Source organism: Wasmannia auropunctata, unplaced genomic scaffold (genome assembly GCF_000956235.1).
Source record: "Wasmannia auropunctata unplaced genomic scaffold, wasmannia.A_1.0 LD336041.1, whole genome shotgun sequence".
NCBI lineage: Eukaryota > Metazoa > Arthropoda > Insecta > Hymenoptera > Formicidae > Wasmannia > Wasmannia auropunctata.
In genome coordinates, this window is record NW_012026849.1 from 787,323 (window position 1) to 805,025 (window position 17,703).

The 17,703-nt window shown below is 41.0% G+C and overlaps 1 protein-coding gene across 1 annotated transcript in view; it reads right to left on the minus strand.

The window, feature by feature from the left end:
• Window positions 1–17,703, minus strand: part of LOC105451905 (insulin-like peptide receptor) — a 71,447-nt gene that overhangs the window by 49,749 nt on the left and 3,995 nt on the right. The window contains 1 exon segment of the mRNA XM_011692637.1: window positions 2,491–2,631. The gene's annotated coding sequence lies outside the window, so the exon portion shown is untranslated.

The following is a 17,703-nucleotide window of genomic DNA, read 5'->3' on the forward strand; positions in this document are numbered from 1 at the left end:
TTATTTTGATAATATCAGGCGTGATATAACTTCAGAAATATGTGCACGATGGGTCCTGCCACTCACTGGACTATAATCACGTTGGTTCGAGGCAACTATTACTATTGGATAATAATTATTATTAATACACAGAGGAAGGTCTCGCATATTTGAATACACTTCACCGCGTCCGCTGAAATATTCATAATTAACGAATCGACATCGCGGAGGAATGAGGCCACGCGTGGTTCGGCGTGTCCCACGCCAGTGGATTGGGAGGCTGTGCACGCGTTCTACGAAGTGCATCGCGCCGGCTCGATCTCGCGGTATCGATACACAGCCGTGCAAGCAGAAGGAGACAAGGTGGATGGAAGGAGCGGCGGCGAGGGGGAGAAGGAGGTGAGGGAGAGAAGGGAGAGCACGAGAGAACGAGAGAGAGAAAGAGAGAGAGAGAGAGAGAGAGAGAGAGAGAGAGGCCGAGCTTCACTTCGGGGGTACATACCCCGCGGTATTTTCCAATCGGAGGGATTCCGCGGTAAACAATGAGTTTTTTTTCTGCGCAAATAATAGATAACGCGCGTCCCGCGATCACTGGCTGGCGGATGTTTTCCGTTTTGCGCGTTCACTGTTAAATGCGTTAATTTGCCGTCTCTCTTGCGACTCGCGACGCTAACGGAAGGTCGAGCCTCGCTCGGGAATTGGGAAATAATTGGAAGATTACAGTGATCCGGCGTAAAAGCAGCGGGCTAATGCGGGGACAAACAGGTAAACGTCGCTGTCGCCGATAATCCATACCTTCTTTACTTCGCATACGCGAAGTATATACACTGCGTGTTTGGAGGTGGTCATTACGACGCCCGGCCGGAGGATCGAATTATGTTACCGTCGATTTTCCAGTTATTTTCTTCTTTTCGTCCGCCTTTTACCCTTAATCTCTGTACTTCGCGTACAGTAAAGTTTTTTCCTTTAAGCCGGACATTATGGGAGTCGTGTAGCAAATTTATGACGCTCATTGACCGTTCGATAGACTATCGGGATCTCGATACGTTTCAGAATCTCTCCGAGAATTTAATATAAATTTTGTAAAGTTGGGTTAAAAAAAAACATCCTCAACGATTTCCGAGGAACAAGTAACTGAAAATGCAGGAGCTTCTCGTTGAGACAAATCTCGAAGTTACAAACCAAGTAATAAGACTTCATGTTCCGTAGACAATTTCGAGAGACGACACGGGTATTACTTTAAAAGAACCTTCCCTCAAGAGCCCGGTAGCGGATATACCGCAAACTGCCCGCGGGCGACCGGTTGGCCATTATTGTAATGGAGAGTTTTGCGAGTCGGGAAATCTCCCGGAGGCGCTTCGATAAGTTCCCTGTCCGATAATCAATTAACAGTTTCGATAGTCTTCTCGTATGTCAAACACAGACATCTTTCCGAGACAGCCGAGTATCTCTCGAGAACGTCGACCGATAATTAACGTACAAGTCACAAAACTACCGGTTCGGAAATGACAACAATCGGTGCATTAAGAAAAAAAAATGAGAAAGCATCGTCGCATGTGTATTTTGCGTAAAACCGAGGAGGACCTTTTCCCCTCCCCCTTGTTTCTTTTCTTTTTTTTTCGCCGAAGTTATGGGACACAGACTGCGATATTTTTTTTACGCGCAGGCGTTCGTAAAGTAAATTGTTTGCTTTTAAAACAGCGCTGCAAAAATAGCTCGGATGGCATGTTTACACGCGATCCTACCGGCGACCGACCGGTAATCGAATATCAGCCGCGATTATTCTATGGGCATTCATCAGTGACACGTCATGCATGAGGTGTACTTCATGCGCGGCATAAAGAGAAGTCGCCGTAGTCGCGCCGAAGTCTCGCGTAGGTACGTAGTAGTCACGGCATATTCGATTCGGCGTCTAGAACTTGAGACACGAGTATCGACCTCGTAAGAAAATGGGTATACAAGGAGTACCGCGACGTGCCGAGCAGAAACTTCGGCATAGCGACAAATATTTGATTCGACGTCGCGCTTCCCTCAAAATGTCTCTTTCATCACTGGGCTTAATTTTCAATTTAACTTTCAATTAATCGTACACAACTTTTTAGTTGCTCACAAGCAAAAATAACACATTAATAAATAATTTATAAATATATTAATGCGACATTAAAAAAAAAGTAACGCTTTAATAATAAGTCACTTCAACATAAATCACTTTAATAAGCAAAAAAATGTCTACGATAAAAAATTTAATAGTCATTTTAAGAAGTAAAAAGATGTATCACACCATTGTCCTTTAAGTATTCTTTTTTTCGCTCGCCGTTTTACTTCACGATATTATCTGGTGGTTTTCGGAACCACCCTATATATATATATATATATACATTCGCTGGCCGTTTCCTTCTAATAAGAGGAGATAATCAAGGCGAGCGTCTTCAAAGGAGCGACACGGCTCATTGGGTTTGAAAGGGTTTCATCCGCAGAAGGGCATTAGGAAATGTTCGTGAAGGTACTTACGTGGGCCGTAGGTACAGTGTCGCTCCTCCGGCTGAAAGTGGACCTAGCCGACGTCGATGGCGCGTCGATAATAGAATCACTAGAGCACTGCCACCGTTGCCGTGTCCCACATTACTTGCCATGCCGACAGTTCCGAAATCACTGCGCAAAAAAAAGAAAAAGAGACGTGCAACAAAGGCGGATCCCGTTCGGTGCGTAATGTAATATCCGAGTAATTACGTCAAGAATTACGTCTCAACGCAAACAACGGTATATCAACATCAGGCTCGTTGCGCGGATTCTTTTTTTTCCCTCGAAATTACTTTCAACGACGGACTTCCGCGAGAGAGAATAGGGATAATAAAAGTGATATTTGTTTACCGTTCCGGTAAGAGAGTTACGGCCTAATAATGTGATACAACAGCGCTTGCGAAATCGGTCGACCGGACTTGCGACGACGTGCGCGCGTTGTTTTTCAATCCTTTCATTTAGCACAGTTATCAATGAGCGACGTTGGAGTCAAGCATATGTGAGTGCGTGTGTACATATGTGCGGCGTTGAGAACGTGAGGAAACCTTTTTTTTTCTTTTTTAAGAGCGGACAGTCAAACAAGTTTCTCTCGTAATCGGTATCTTGATAGATTCACTAAAAATCTAAACATTTTAAATCGCAAATTCCTTCCTCGAGTTTATCTCATACCTTTGATTGATGTACGAAACGACGCACGTAGCGGTGCGAAAAACGAAAACAGAATAGTTGGTGATAATATCTCTCGCATTAATAAATAAATTGACTTACTATCGTATATCTTGACATTATTGCGCGAGATACCTATATATATAATCGAGTGGAATCTGTCTCGTAGAATCATGTCGTATTTACAAGTCTCTCGATAGTTGCGATGGAAAGTAGGTCAGCTATCATCTATCACATATTTAGAGACTTGTCAAAAGATCTTATCTCTTCGCGACATTCAAACGTCGTTTGAACTTTCAAGTTAAATTGATCGCAGAATGTTTTACAATTGTTCGTGTTCTAAATTTTAAATTTTCCCATCGCGTTATATATGTATTTCGTAAAAAAAACTCTATTAGCAAGTACTTGTGAATTTAAACAAAAGTCTCGTGCGCCCGATAGGCTTTTTCTTTTCGTCGCATTGTTAAATACCTGGCGCACGAAATTGCGTTTGAATATCGATTTATTCACGGCAAACTGAGAGCGTTTAAGATCGATTTATGTAAAATCTTACTGTCACCCCGTATTTCACAAAACTCTATTAGCAAGTATTTGTAAATTTAAAAGAAAAAATATACCCTTGACAAAGGCTTTTCCCTTCATGTTATTAAATTCACGATGAACGAGTAACGGCCAAATATCGATTATTCATGAAAAATTGATATGTGATTTATGATCAATTTATGTCAAAGACAAAAATCGTATTAAAAAAGACGATGAAGATGGTATATGAGATTTCTTAAATGCTAAATTCGAAGAAATTCGAATGCCGTGAATATACGTATATTGCATGCATAGCGCAACGTTTAATATTTTATATAAAATCACCGAATCACCCTACTGTCTATCATGTGTCTAGTTTTTATAGTTTTACAGAGTTACAAAAAGTTAGAGTGAGCACGTATTATTATTCCATGTTCGTTGTTACACTTTTAACGTCCAATTGTTTAGCACAATCGGTTCTGATTGACAATAATTGATAGTATTTGCGAGATGAAAATTAGATATCGCGTTGAAATATATTGCAAATATACACATATGCTGTCATCGCTATAAATTTTATACGATGTGCAAATACAATTTCCGCTCTTTCTCCTTCTCCCCCTCTCTCACTCATGCGCAAAAAGCCTATCCTGTAATTACGCGGAACAAATGCGTTCAAGCGAAAGCTTGCCCGATGCAAATATAATTTTCATGCTCAAGGACGACCTACAATACGAAATGCGAAGCCTACCAAAATCGAACCGAAATAATATTATATCGCTTATATGTTGTGTTTTTTGTAATTATTATAATATCACAATAAGTAATGAAATTTCGAATTAATTCATTTTCTCAATGTGCGCAGTTACATAATTACAGGCAACGTTGGTGTACATAATTCTATATTACGCCTGTTAAAACGGTAAATGTAAAACACAAGTGGTCGTTAAAGAACACGTGTAATTTAATAAATATAATTGATTTCATTTGTCATCCAGAAATAAATTTACAAATAGATATTACAAAGTCACATACAGTAATTTTAACAACGCGATTAAGCTGGAATCAAATTTAAAATATTTTACGTACTTTTTTATAATGGTTATGAATTTGTTAACGACTCAAAAAACAATATCGTTTCTATATAGTGATATAATTTTTTTTAGTAGCACATATTTAACAGAACATAATTTAAAAATAAAAAAGGCTATAATATTTTAAATATTTATGTTGCCAGTTGAAGCCATTTAGTGATATTTTTGTAAGTTTGCTGTCAATTTTCTTTAGAAATCCGATAAGTAAATTCCTGAGAGATAAGAAAATTCTTGATATAATAAAAGGTCTGATATTATCTTCAATCCACTATCCAAATAAAACAATGTTTCTCGTGGACGTACAACAGTCGATTCAATATTAATCTACCGAGGGTTATGCGAGTTTATTGGAACTTGACCACGAGTAAGTCGATTTCCGCGTAAAACAATATTAAATAAATAATCGAGATATCGACAACCCTCTCTCCTTCATTCTTTATGAGAATTACGCTTCCTATCGTGAATGTTTTACTTCCTTTTCGCGAAGCAAGGGCGAAGATTTGCGATCGCACGATAACGGAGAGAAACTTCGGATATATTCCCTGACAAAAGCTTAAGTAAATTATAGAAGCGTAATGGCGACGAACGAACGAGCGAACGAACGAACGTCCGCCTCGTGCGAGTCGTCCGAACCGACCATGCCGCCCGGCTCGTTTATTTCGTCCCACCTCCGAAGCAGGTTGTCGTGCACACACTTTCGCAGTGGAATCCCAGTTATTTCGAAGGCACGCATACTTACACGCGCACGGCCATCCCCGTTGTTCCCGAGATCGGCGTGCGCGCGTTGATCACGCTGCGCTACGCCGCGCACTACGTCGCGGAGCAAAAGCGTCGGGATGAAACGCGACGTACGTTTCGTCGACGTTTCGCGTTTCGTATGCGTTTTCCCTGTAGATTCGCCGTACAATATGCGCCCTCGCGCACGTCCTGCACACACACATACACGTGCATTATGCATCGATTCGCATTACGTGAAGTATTGGACCTCCGGGAGTTTTAGGGCGCTTCAATGATGCAGACATCCTCCACGGGTATATAATGGAGTTTTATGTATCGCGTTTGGTTTCAGTGAGACGCAGGTGACTCCTTCAACGTTGCAACGACTCGGGTTACGATGGAACACACAGAGAATTGGAAAAGTCGTGTAACGTTACTTCTAAAAAAAAAGAAAAAAAAACGAAACATGACGTTACACGGTACACCGCAAAACAGATCTCACATTTGTAGGAAGACTCGTGACATGGAGAGTCGTGAGAAAAATAGGAGATATACTAGAATACAAAATTTGACACGTCCGACGAAAAAATAAAATTTTTTTGGAAACTCATCTTTTTTTTATAGCATCTTCGATTTAATCAAAGTTCCAATTTATCTGAAATACAATACTGCACGAAAAGAACGATTTTATTGAAAGGTCTAAAAATTTTGCTAAAAACAGATCTAAAAATAATTTTTGTTGAATTATCAAAATAATTTGTTGGAATGTTAAAATTGATAAGTATTGCTATAAAATGTTTTGATATTCTAGCAATCATTTTGACTTTCGCACAAAAATATTTTGATTATTGAACAAAAATTATTTTCAGATCTAGATTCAGCAAAATTGTTCTTTCCGTGTGTATAATAATTTAAGAAAGCAATCACACTAATCAAACCGCGAATTTTCCTGTTGTCAGTAATGACCGACGGAAAGTTTTGATAGGCGTATAAAATACCATTAACGATTTTCCTCACGTTTCTATGGAAACTGAAATAAAATATTGAATAAAAAGAGAGAAGAGAACGAGAGGAACGGTAGGAAAGAGAAATCGAATGATATTGTATCCCAAAATTTTCTCCCGTACGCCCACAATACGCTTCGTCCGCGTATTAAACCGACACAATATATTATGCATGGTTTTGCGAATAGAAATTCCTGTGTCGCGTACGGGTATGTAAACGAAACTCTACGGAATTGTGGTACGAGACGCTAAACGCGGCGCACGTATGCGGCGCACGTATGCGCGAATATCCGTATCGTTATAGGATTCCACTTTGCAACGGAGAGACACTTCGCGATGTCCCCGCGTGCGAGAGTACAAACTCAAACTTTGGAGAAGTCCAAAGCCTCCGCACAGGTTCTCCAGTGCCTGAGTGCCACTGCCGTCAACGGATATTTGTATTGCAGCGCCGTTCCGCGCTCGTGGAAGCCGCTGCGACAATATTTCGTGCCAACATAAGCACGGCTTCGAAAATTTCGCCCCGCTGCGTATAACATTGTTATATGGAATACTCTCGGCGTATAGCCGCTCCATCTTCGCGACGGGAGCCATTTCCGCGTCGGTTCGCCCGAGTGCACCCCCCTTCAAAAATTCATCTCTTTTGCACGATATTCTTGCCAGCGGGCTAACTAGGGCGTGGCACCACCAAAGTGGAAGCTAGAAATTTAAAGTCTCGCGCCACTTTCCCAACTAAACGCTTCAATTGAACTGCCACTTGTGTGCGAGATTATTTTTCAAGATATATATATATATATATAGGTATATATACGACGAAAGATTTTGCGCGAGAAAAATCTCATACCTTGTACTAAATTCATTAGAAAGAGCCCAGCGTCGAAAATAACTTATCTCTTCGGTGATCGATAAATTGATAAAATGTTTCGCTAAAATGTTTTGCGTGACATTGTTATTATTTATATTTTGCAATACCAGTTGCATCTACATAAATTCGATGAGTGGAAAACGGAAATTTATTCGAGTCGCGAACGCAATCAGTCCGCAAATGCTTTCTGTTATGGCTTTAGATTATTATGTATTGCCACGATTCTAATTTACAGCAGTCATTTCTGCAACGCGACGATAGTATCCACCTTTAAAAGTGCGCCGTGTCATGACGTTGCATATTTCATCATATATACAAGATTCGTTCTCCGTGTAGCTAAACTCTCTACTTTTTTTATCTTCTTCCGCTTTTCCTTTTTTTCCACGTCTGCTTATGTACCTATTGTATTTTAACTGCAGAAAATGTAACGTAGTGCAGCTATAAAGAACAGACCCATAAAAAAAGAATTATACCCAGAATATTCGCGCAAACCTCTCTCTTTCTGTCCGCGTGTATATACAATTATTTTAAATTTGAAATATTTTCAATTGATGATAAACTTTGAAAGAAAATTTTTTACTGAAAATACAATTATTAATATGAGATTTATTAAATCTCAGCTAATGTGTCAGAGTTTAATAACATAAAATTTTTTTAATATTTGGAATTAAGTTTGATCTTCAAATTATACCAATAAAATTAATAAAGCTTTAGATCGTTTTAAAATTGTTTTTTTTTTTGCAGACATTTATTTCAGCACAAATTGCGTTCAGCAGAGGTCGCTTCTACATTTAGATTGAGGGAAAAACTAAAGGGGCAAGAACCAATCACATTAAAGAATCAGGGAGCGCTCATTGATCTGCGTTTGTCTATTGAACGCAACCATTCCTTATACATTTTCAGTAGTTGTGAAGATGTTCCTACGTTTACGACTTTACGGTATCTGGAATTCATCATCATATCTCGCCTTGATCATGTCATGTTAAAGAAAGCATTTTTAGAACTTAAATATATCTATGCGTCTAACTTTAGGAATAATCTACACAACAATTGTACACAATGTATTGTTATTGAAATCGTAGAGCTGCGACGCCCGAAGCAGCTGCTTAAATACAAAGTGCTATTACAAACATTTCGTTTCGCAGCGCATCTATGTTTACGACAAAAGGCATTTCGCCGACTCGATTTAGAAGTTCTATTAACGGAGTAGCGTTAAAGACGCCGGCGACCAATGATAAATTCCGTCTCACGTGACCTCATTCAGCCGGACCGGTGGGGGACCGGCTAAATAGGAGTTTACGGTGACAATTTTTCCGTGACGTTTTTATTTTCGGGGGCTGCTGCGGTACAACTTTCTCCGAAATAAATCGGAAAATTTTCCGTGGTACATTCCCGTTCGACACGTGTGCCACGTGTAACTGCACGCTGCGCGAGCCGTATATATCAAATGAGAGGAACTATTTCAATTTCTGTTTGTTTACGAGATACCGCAAAAATATCATCTGATTTTATTTTTTTATTTACACATGTTTCAATGTTATTTCCTTGTTTAAATAACATCGAAATGCACAAAAATGACGGGCAACCCGCGCGCACATGCAAAACGGGGGTTCACTTGTATAATTAATTGCAACACCTTTTTGCGACCGCATTATTATCGGTAATCAAATTATAGCGCATCGTTTGCTCAACAATATTTTCATGAGAACTTTATATTTGTGGGGACTTTAGCGGAAACACGGTTATTTATACACATTCGTGCTATTTATTTCATGTGTTGGAAAACATGTATCTATATCCCAAATTAAGGAATTTCTGTTTATAAAACAAGCTATTTCAAATACGAGAAATATTTCAAATCGAGGATAAGTCAATCGAAAGAGATAAGTGTTAAACGCACGCCGCGAGCGCAGCGCATCAATCGGTCTAATATACGTGTGCACGATGGGTAAAGTGAAATATGTAAACCTGCAGTAACCGCAAAAAAAAAAATGAAGACAAATTATCCAATTAAATTGCGATCTTGCGATCGACATTTTAATATGCTAATGCACGCGCGGAATCATTAGTCTTCCGTGTACGCTCAACGCGCAAAAAACGCAAAATGCACGTTTCGTCGCTCTCAATACCTATTAATTAAAAATATGCAAAAGTGATTTATGCACCGTGCATAAAAGAGTATATTAACCTGAAAGAGACGATTTAATAATGATTCAACTCACGTAGAATGTTTAACTAGGCGTACCATCTCGCGGGACGTAGCCCTCTGAAAAGCACTCTCGATTGCAAGAAAGTCTAGTAAACACGTAGTTGCAGCTACTCTGCCCATGGGACATTTGAGTTTTACCGGGAAATTACATTCAACGAGAAAACAATCTGGGAGACCCCGCCGTCCCCCCGTAATTTCGCCGGAGCTGCATTCACTCCGGGATACACGTCACCGAGTAATTTAAAACGAGGCGTAGCTCTTTTTTCAGTCCGTCGCTCATAACTTCAAAGAAATGATCGCGCAGCTTCAAAGAGAAAGGGCGAGAGAGAAAAGGACCGAAAGAAAGCGCCGAGGTGTCGCCCGCTCGCCCGCCGAATCAAAATTGGAGATGCAGGGAGACACAATTCCGGCTGTTTTCTTTGGAAAGCGACTCTCTCGACGTTCAGATTCTCAAGTGGACACCTGGCTCGGATTCGCTATGTAAACAAACGATTAAGGCCATAAGCTCATAAGCGGTATGCTCCTCCCCGTTTGAGCGTTAACTATATATAAACCGAAGGTTTCTCGTCTCTCTATTTACGTCGCTGTCGTATCTGTATAATTAGATCTACGGCATCTACGCGTTGGATTTTTTACGTTTTTGCGTCTACGTTCTCGCCGTTCTCGCGCGACGTATCTTTGCACATTTGTCGTACACACACGGCACTTAAGTGTCGTATCTTTGTACATTCCGCGGGCGTACGTGACACGGACTCGTTTCGCGTAAACCAAACGTCGCGCGTTACATAACAAATGAATGGGTCGCGTGTTATCTTTACGTTTTGCCGTGGTATTTGTCAGAAAACGCTCATTGCTAGTTCAGGTAAGTGTAACTCAAGTGACGGAAGGATAATAAATAGTGAATTCGCCGTTAAACGTCAGTATATACTTGTGCGCGAACCCTGCAATTTCGCGTAGCGCGAGGCGAGTGGTATATGTACACCCATATCACCGCCGTATATATCAAGACTGGTTATTAATTCATCGAAGAAATCATCGATCCGTCGACACGAATAGAAATGGGACATTTGCGCGGCTAAAAAAACTGGGAGAAAAACTTCATCGGGATAGATTGTTATACGTTAACGGAAGTCGTACAGCCTCTTTTTACAACATTTTTAAAATTACCGTGCGTCACGCGAAAGATTTCCTCGCGCGGATAAAAAGGACGATTTTCCATAGCGCCGCCGCATTTTTATCCGAGCGATAAAGTCGTCGTAAACCTGCAGCTTTTCGCGCATTTCGTGTTTATCGTTGGTTCATATCTATACGCAAGTACGTAAAATGTATTTGTATAAAATGATATATGAAATCTCAACAAGGAGCAATGCGACGACGGCGAGCAAGAGGAGACAGCTCGTCGCTCCGTCTTTCCGTAAAATTAATTCCAGACCGCGCGCCCATTAGTGATTCACGATTCGTCATTCGCGATTCGTATAGTGGAGATTCGCAGAAACTCCGTTGCTCGTTGTCGATATACGTATCCTCCACACATCGTTAGCGGTTCTCACAGTCCTATTGTTTGTACGGTGTAGTTCTATACACACGGACTAAACGAGAATGATTGATTCGTGGTGGATTCGCGCCCTTTGATTTCGTCGTAAAAAAAAGAAGGGAAAAAAATCACTCCGCTCGGCGAGCGAATCGGCACGAATGGTAAACATTGCGTTGCGGAATCGGCGAATTCGTCTATTCCGTGCACTATTCACGAATCTCGTAGTGAATTGCGAAACTCGAGCCACGAATACGCACGTGTGTATAGTCCGTGTCGATGTCGTTAATTTAAGTTCGAGAGCTCGCGCGCGCGCATCGCACAAGAAGCAAAATCCGTTTCGTATATGTGTGTATACAATAAATGTCCGACGCATGGTCCGCGCGCGGGTAAACATGAAAACACGGGGCAACACACCTTCACGGCCGTATCGCACGTGGCGGGAGCGGCGTGCGTTTCGCTCTCGCGCTCTCTTACGCACACGTCAACAGGAAAGCCACCGCGCTTAGCCGGCGTCCTTAGTCGGCGAAGATAAACGGCGATACCAAAACACACACCGGCGCGACTTGGCGCGGCACGGCGCGGCGGTCCGCTTTTGGCGAATCCGCTGCTACGAAACGAGCCACGCGCCTTCGTCGCTGTTTTCGTCGCCGACGTCGACGTCGTCGTCGTCGTCGTATCCCGGCGGCGGGATAACGCCGATAACGGTCACATGTAACGCGACGCGATACGGTGCGACGCTCCCAAACCTACCAAGCAAGATACGACAACGACGATGACGACGACGACGACGGCGGCTCTCGTCCAGATCGTAGATACTACAAATGCCGCCGGCCGAGCCGCTGGCTCGTACTCACACGAAAACACGGCCGCGCCGTACGCCGATTCATGTCTCTCTCTACCATCGCGTAGCATGTTGAAGAGATACGAAGGAATGAAAGGGCGGGGGAGAAGAGAGAGAATAGTGGGGCGCGACTCTCCGGCCGGGAGCGACGGATGGGGGAGGGATATACGGCGCGAGGGTCGAAAGCGCGGGCGCGTGGTAGGGGGAAATCGACGGGACCAGGACCGGGGCAACGACGAGGAGAGAGGGGGGGGGAGAGAGAGAGAGAGAGAGAGAGAGAGAGAGAGTGAGAGAAGCGTAGCGGGAACAAAAGTTCCGCCGCCGTTGCTCAGCACCATAAAAATATTTCCGTGTTTCGGTGCGCGTCAACGATCGTCGGGGCACCACGCCGCACCACACTGGGGCAAGTGACGGGGCATCCGCCTCTTTACAGTCTTGGCTTCCTCACCCTCCCCCTTTCCCTGCCTCCCTCTTGCCCCGCGGTGCTCTGCTCGGTTGTCCTTTTGTGTGTATACTTACGACGAGGAGCCGAACGAGGGAGCGCGCGCGTAAATGGCGGAAGACGACGGGTTGGACGACACAACGCGAAGGGCGGCGCGAATGGAAATGCTAACCTTTGAACGACATAAAGTAACAACGCATATCACGCGCGTGCGATATCTCCTCTCTCTCCCCCCCTCCTCTTCCCCTCCCTGTCTCTAACGAGCTTGAGCAACTTTGGACTTTACACGCTACATCGCACGGTTTTCGATCGGTTTTCTATAAACGGCGACACGAGAGTAGCGAAACGTTATACGACCGTTGCTCGTTTGTCGCATTCCACGAGTCTCCTCCTCCCGTGCAGCATCTTCCTTATAGAGATACATACATCTCTCCCTCAAACAAAGGATATTCGGTATTCTCTTCGAGAGCTATCTGTATAAATTGCCCGTAAAAACGTTTCCCTTTTCCGTGAACGTAAACCCTCTGTGAAAGAAAGGCTATACAACCAAAGGGTGTATATACCAAAACCGTATGGGATAGGCGCCAGCTAATCGAAGGAGAACGGAAATACTCCAACGAGGCATGAAAACGCAAGATTACACGTTTCAAAAAGTTGTAGAAATATCTGCGATTCTGTACGCAAATGACTTTTATCGCGCGCGAGTAAGCATATTTTTCACGATGGAGATAAATTTCGAACGCGATGAGGGAGGGATTCCGTTCGCACGGTACTCAACTATTTTTGAATTAAGCGTGACACGAATTTATCAGCGGATTTGTAAACAGAAAAACGACTTCTTATCGCACATAATTGTCTGTTATTTATCTATGGCAAGAATATAGGCGAGTGTATTTTGAACGACAAGGATGTAGTAAAGGGAAGAATGCAAAGAGCACATAAACTTCCAAGCATGCTATCAAAAGGTTACGAGGTCACTGAAAGTTAAAAAACCCTACTCTATTTACATTTCTTCAAATTTCATCCTCTAAATGAAATGATATGTATTATATTTATATTTTCTTATTACTTATTATTATATCAAAAATTGCGATCAGGATTAAATTAACAAGTTTTTTACTTCGAATTATTTTTCGGGCTAAATATTACATTTTTTACGGGCTTTATATTATATTTTTTTACAAATATTATTTTCAAAGGTATCAACAATTTTATATCAATTAATATCTTTCAATACTTTGTACGAAATATATAAAAAGATAATTGATAAATTTTTAATATTAAACTCGTTCAGATTTCTAATTTTTACATAGATCCTAAGCTTATTCATTTATTTAATTTCCAATGGCCTTAAACATAGCCTCAGTGTTACTTCACGATGGAATTCGAGATAGTATTAATGCGCTTCTCAAAGACATTTATTCAAGACCCGCACCTTTGATGGTATTTACACATTAACGTTTAGCCTCGAAACTTGTTATTAAGCACGGAACACACGACTGATCGATTCGCTCGATACGTAATTAACACGCATTTGATCTGCCTTGCGTTTGTCGAGTGCCTATACGAGCTTCGTGTTTGTCGATACTCTCTACAGGCTATATATATATATACATATATATATATATATATATATATATATATATATCGTGTCTCATGACTCGAGATATACGAAAACGTATTTCGCGGATTCGTGAACGCGTGAATGCTACATAACTCTATATTGCATAACGCGACGGAAAGGGAGGGGGCGGGGAGGAATTAAAATCGGACCCCGCTTCATTCAATGCAAAACGCGCATTGTCCGTTTCATACCTCACACAGAGTTGTAAATTACTTTCGTATATACTGTGTACGATATTTTTATCGCGCATGCCGCTCTCGAGATAGTGGCTTCCTGGGGCCTTTAATTTACTCTATACGCCTTATCAGATCACGCTACGCCGAGGAACATACACCGCTACTTATCATTCTAGCTTACACGAGTCGTATGTTTTGACGGTTGCGCAAGGGCAGTCCCGAAAAATCTCGCTAAAAATGCGCGCCGCTCGATATTTTTTTTTTGCTAACAACGAGAATCCGTAACATTTTCGGAGTATCGCATTCACACTTTGCATTTCTAAAATAAGCGACGTAAAATTATTTATAGCCTCGCAATAAGTAGCGCAAAGGATTTTTTTTTTAAGGAATTTTTTGTACATTTCTCAGAGATAGAGATAGATAGATAGAGAGAGAGAGAGAGAAAGAGAGAGAGAGAGAGAGAGAGAGAGAGAGTCAGGGAAAGCTTAAATAGTCGTATCTTGTACAATTAAAAAGATAGCAATACCAAATGACAGTTGATATAATTAATAAACGATACCTTTCGATCTTTAACCCATTCATAACGTTACAAATGACTGATTGTTTTGGCGAGAGCGTAACATTTAGTGCAAAATATGGAAAATTATGCGTGAAAACTCACCGCGCAAACGCCGAGTTGTTCAGTTATATTTTACACATTCTTGCGATTATTAAAACGGGACACACAGGTGAAAATAGGTGAGGAAAACGCGGACAGGCGATCGACGGCAAACAACCGGCGCTTTCATCGCGAATTTAACGCTGCGTGTGAATATGCAGTGACAATACATTCTAAACTTTCAGCCAACTCCGATTCGGAGCGGTACATCCCAATCAACGCTATTGTAAACTGCATGCCGCTAGACACACGTGAAAACATGCCACTTTGAGCCTTTCAAGCCTCCGCTCGACAGTGAACGCGGAGGAAAAGCGGAAATTTTTATGTATGCAAAAGATGGAAAATATGAAAAAATGAGTTGCGTTACCCCAGCACTGGGGGAAAAAAACGTGATCGTGATGGTTAAATGTAATTTTCTGATTCAAGTGATATTTACACAAAGAACGCAATTTCTATCCCGTCAGGCGCACAGAATTCAAGATCTGTTAACTAACGTTGTTAACGTAACTGCGCATTACAAATTAAATATCATAAATAATATAGTACAGAATAAAAATGTTTGTAATACCTACACGGAGAGAATTTCCTTTTAAAATTTACCCTGAAAATCATGTTAATTGTGAGACAATATAGTATTTAGGTAAAATTTACTGTGCACTACAATAAATTTTACTGCAAAATCTTGTTGTAGTGCACAGTAAAATTTGCCTAAATACTATATTGTCCCATAATTAACATGATTTGCAGAGTAAATTTCAAAAACAATTCTCTCCTACTATACTGTATGTGTACTATAGAAATTCGTAAACACAATAGATCCTATTTAGAATTAGTACCGATTTTCTCGTATTAAAACATATATGAAATCTCTATATTTAAACCCAAATAATATGCATATATATATATATATATATATATATAGAACTTTTTTTTTATCGCAATTTAGAACCAACGGATCAGTTAAAAAGAATATTACAAAACCGTAACCTGAATTTTTACAATATGGGTAAAGTTTTTTCACTTTCACTTTCAAACAATTATCTAAGAATATATAACGCAGCAATGTAAGTAACAAGTGTATAATGTAACAACACGGTCGAGCGTAATTCATTAACCTGCTACTCTCTTGGCCGCTTTTCCTTCACACCTATCGGGACGATTGAATGTTTACGCTCACCTATCTAAGTTCCAAGATAAGATGTCGTCCGTTGATCGATCGTATCGGTAGTATGCCGAAACTTTCCGAATAATAAAGAGCGGCGCGGCGAGTAACGGTCGGTTTGTCAAAATAAGTTAAAAATTATTCTATATACAAGTCTGAATATAAAGCAGTTGAATTTATTGTTATAATTCTCGCTCTCTCTCTCTCTTTTCTTAGTTAATCTACTCTTTTAACAAAACAAAAAAAGATAATTATGCCAAAATGCATCATTAAGGTTAACGCGGTGAATATTTTTCTACATATACAAATCTGGCTACAAAGCAGTTGAACGTACCCGACAAAACTTTTTCTGCTCGTCTTTTTTTAACGTATACCCTTTTGAAAAGAGGAAAAGAAAAAGGGAGGAAAACGAGTTTTCGGACTTGTGTACATCCGCCGTGCGAACACGGATTCGTTGCTGAAACGCGTCGTTAGGGTCAACGTGACGGATATCATTATTCCCCCGTAGTCTGAGCACAAAACAGCTAAAACTTATCGTTATAATTTTCTCCCAGTCAATCTAACACTTTTACCAAAAAGAAAAGATAATTATACGAAAATGCGCCATTAAAGTCGACGCGGCGAATATTATTCTACAATGCGTATAAGTACACAAGTCCGACCGCAAAGCAGCTGAGCGCGGCCGGCAGAATTTTCTGCCAGTTAACCCTTTTGAAAAGAGGAGAGAGAAAAAAGGAAGAAAACGAGTTTTCGGACTTGTATACGTACATCCGCCGTGCGAACGCCGGATTCGTCGCTGAAACGCGCGTCGTCAAAGTTAAACGCGACGGATATTATTACTCCTCTCGCAGCCCCCGAAACACGTAGCAGCTGAACTTGTCCGTCAAAATTTTCTGTCAGTTATAATCTACTCTTTTGACAAAAAGAAAGGAAAAACGAGAAACGAGTTTTGCGTTTCTGCGTCGCGTGAACGCGAACGGATTCGTCGCTTAAGTGCGTCGTTAAAGTCCAACAGCGGCGGATATTACCTATTCCACGCGCATGCATGTCGTAGCGTAAAGCCAGCTCAACTTGTAACATAAAAATTTTGTCAGTTAATTTATTCTTTAAAGCAAAAAAAAAGGAAGAAAAGACGAATGGAGTTTCCGGGCTCGCGTTTCTCCGCAATGCGGATGTGGATTCATCAACGCCGAAATGCGTCGTTAAAGCTCAACGGCAACGAAACGTTACTCCCCATACGGGTTCGAGCGCGGAGCGACTGCGCTTGCCCGTCAAAATTTTCCGCCGGTCAATTTGTTCTTTCGTAAAAGAGCGAGATTCCGGATTTGCGTGTCTTCGCCGCGCGAGCGCGGATTCGTCGGTGAAGTGCGTCGTAGAAGCCAACGGATATTATTACTCCACATGGGAGTAATAATAAGCAACTATAAACCTGCTCATCACAATTTTCTCCTGGTTAATTTATTATTTCGTAAAATGTCTTTTACTGCAGAAAGAGAGAGAGAGAGAGAGAGAGCATTTTATCGGATATGTTGAAATAAAAATAATCTTGGTCAATAAATATCTCACCAACTTTCTATTTTATTAATTTAATCATTTCCCAATAGAGACTATTTTTGTCGAAGTTTACTTTTTAATGTTTTTATTATAGCAACGTATTAATATGCTCACAAAAACATACGCGAGTAAAAATATG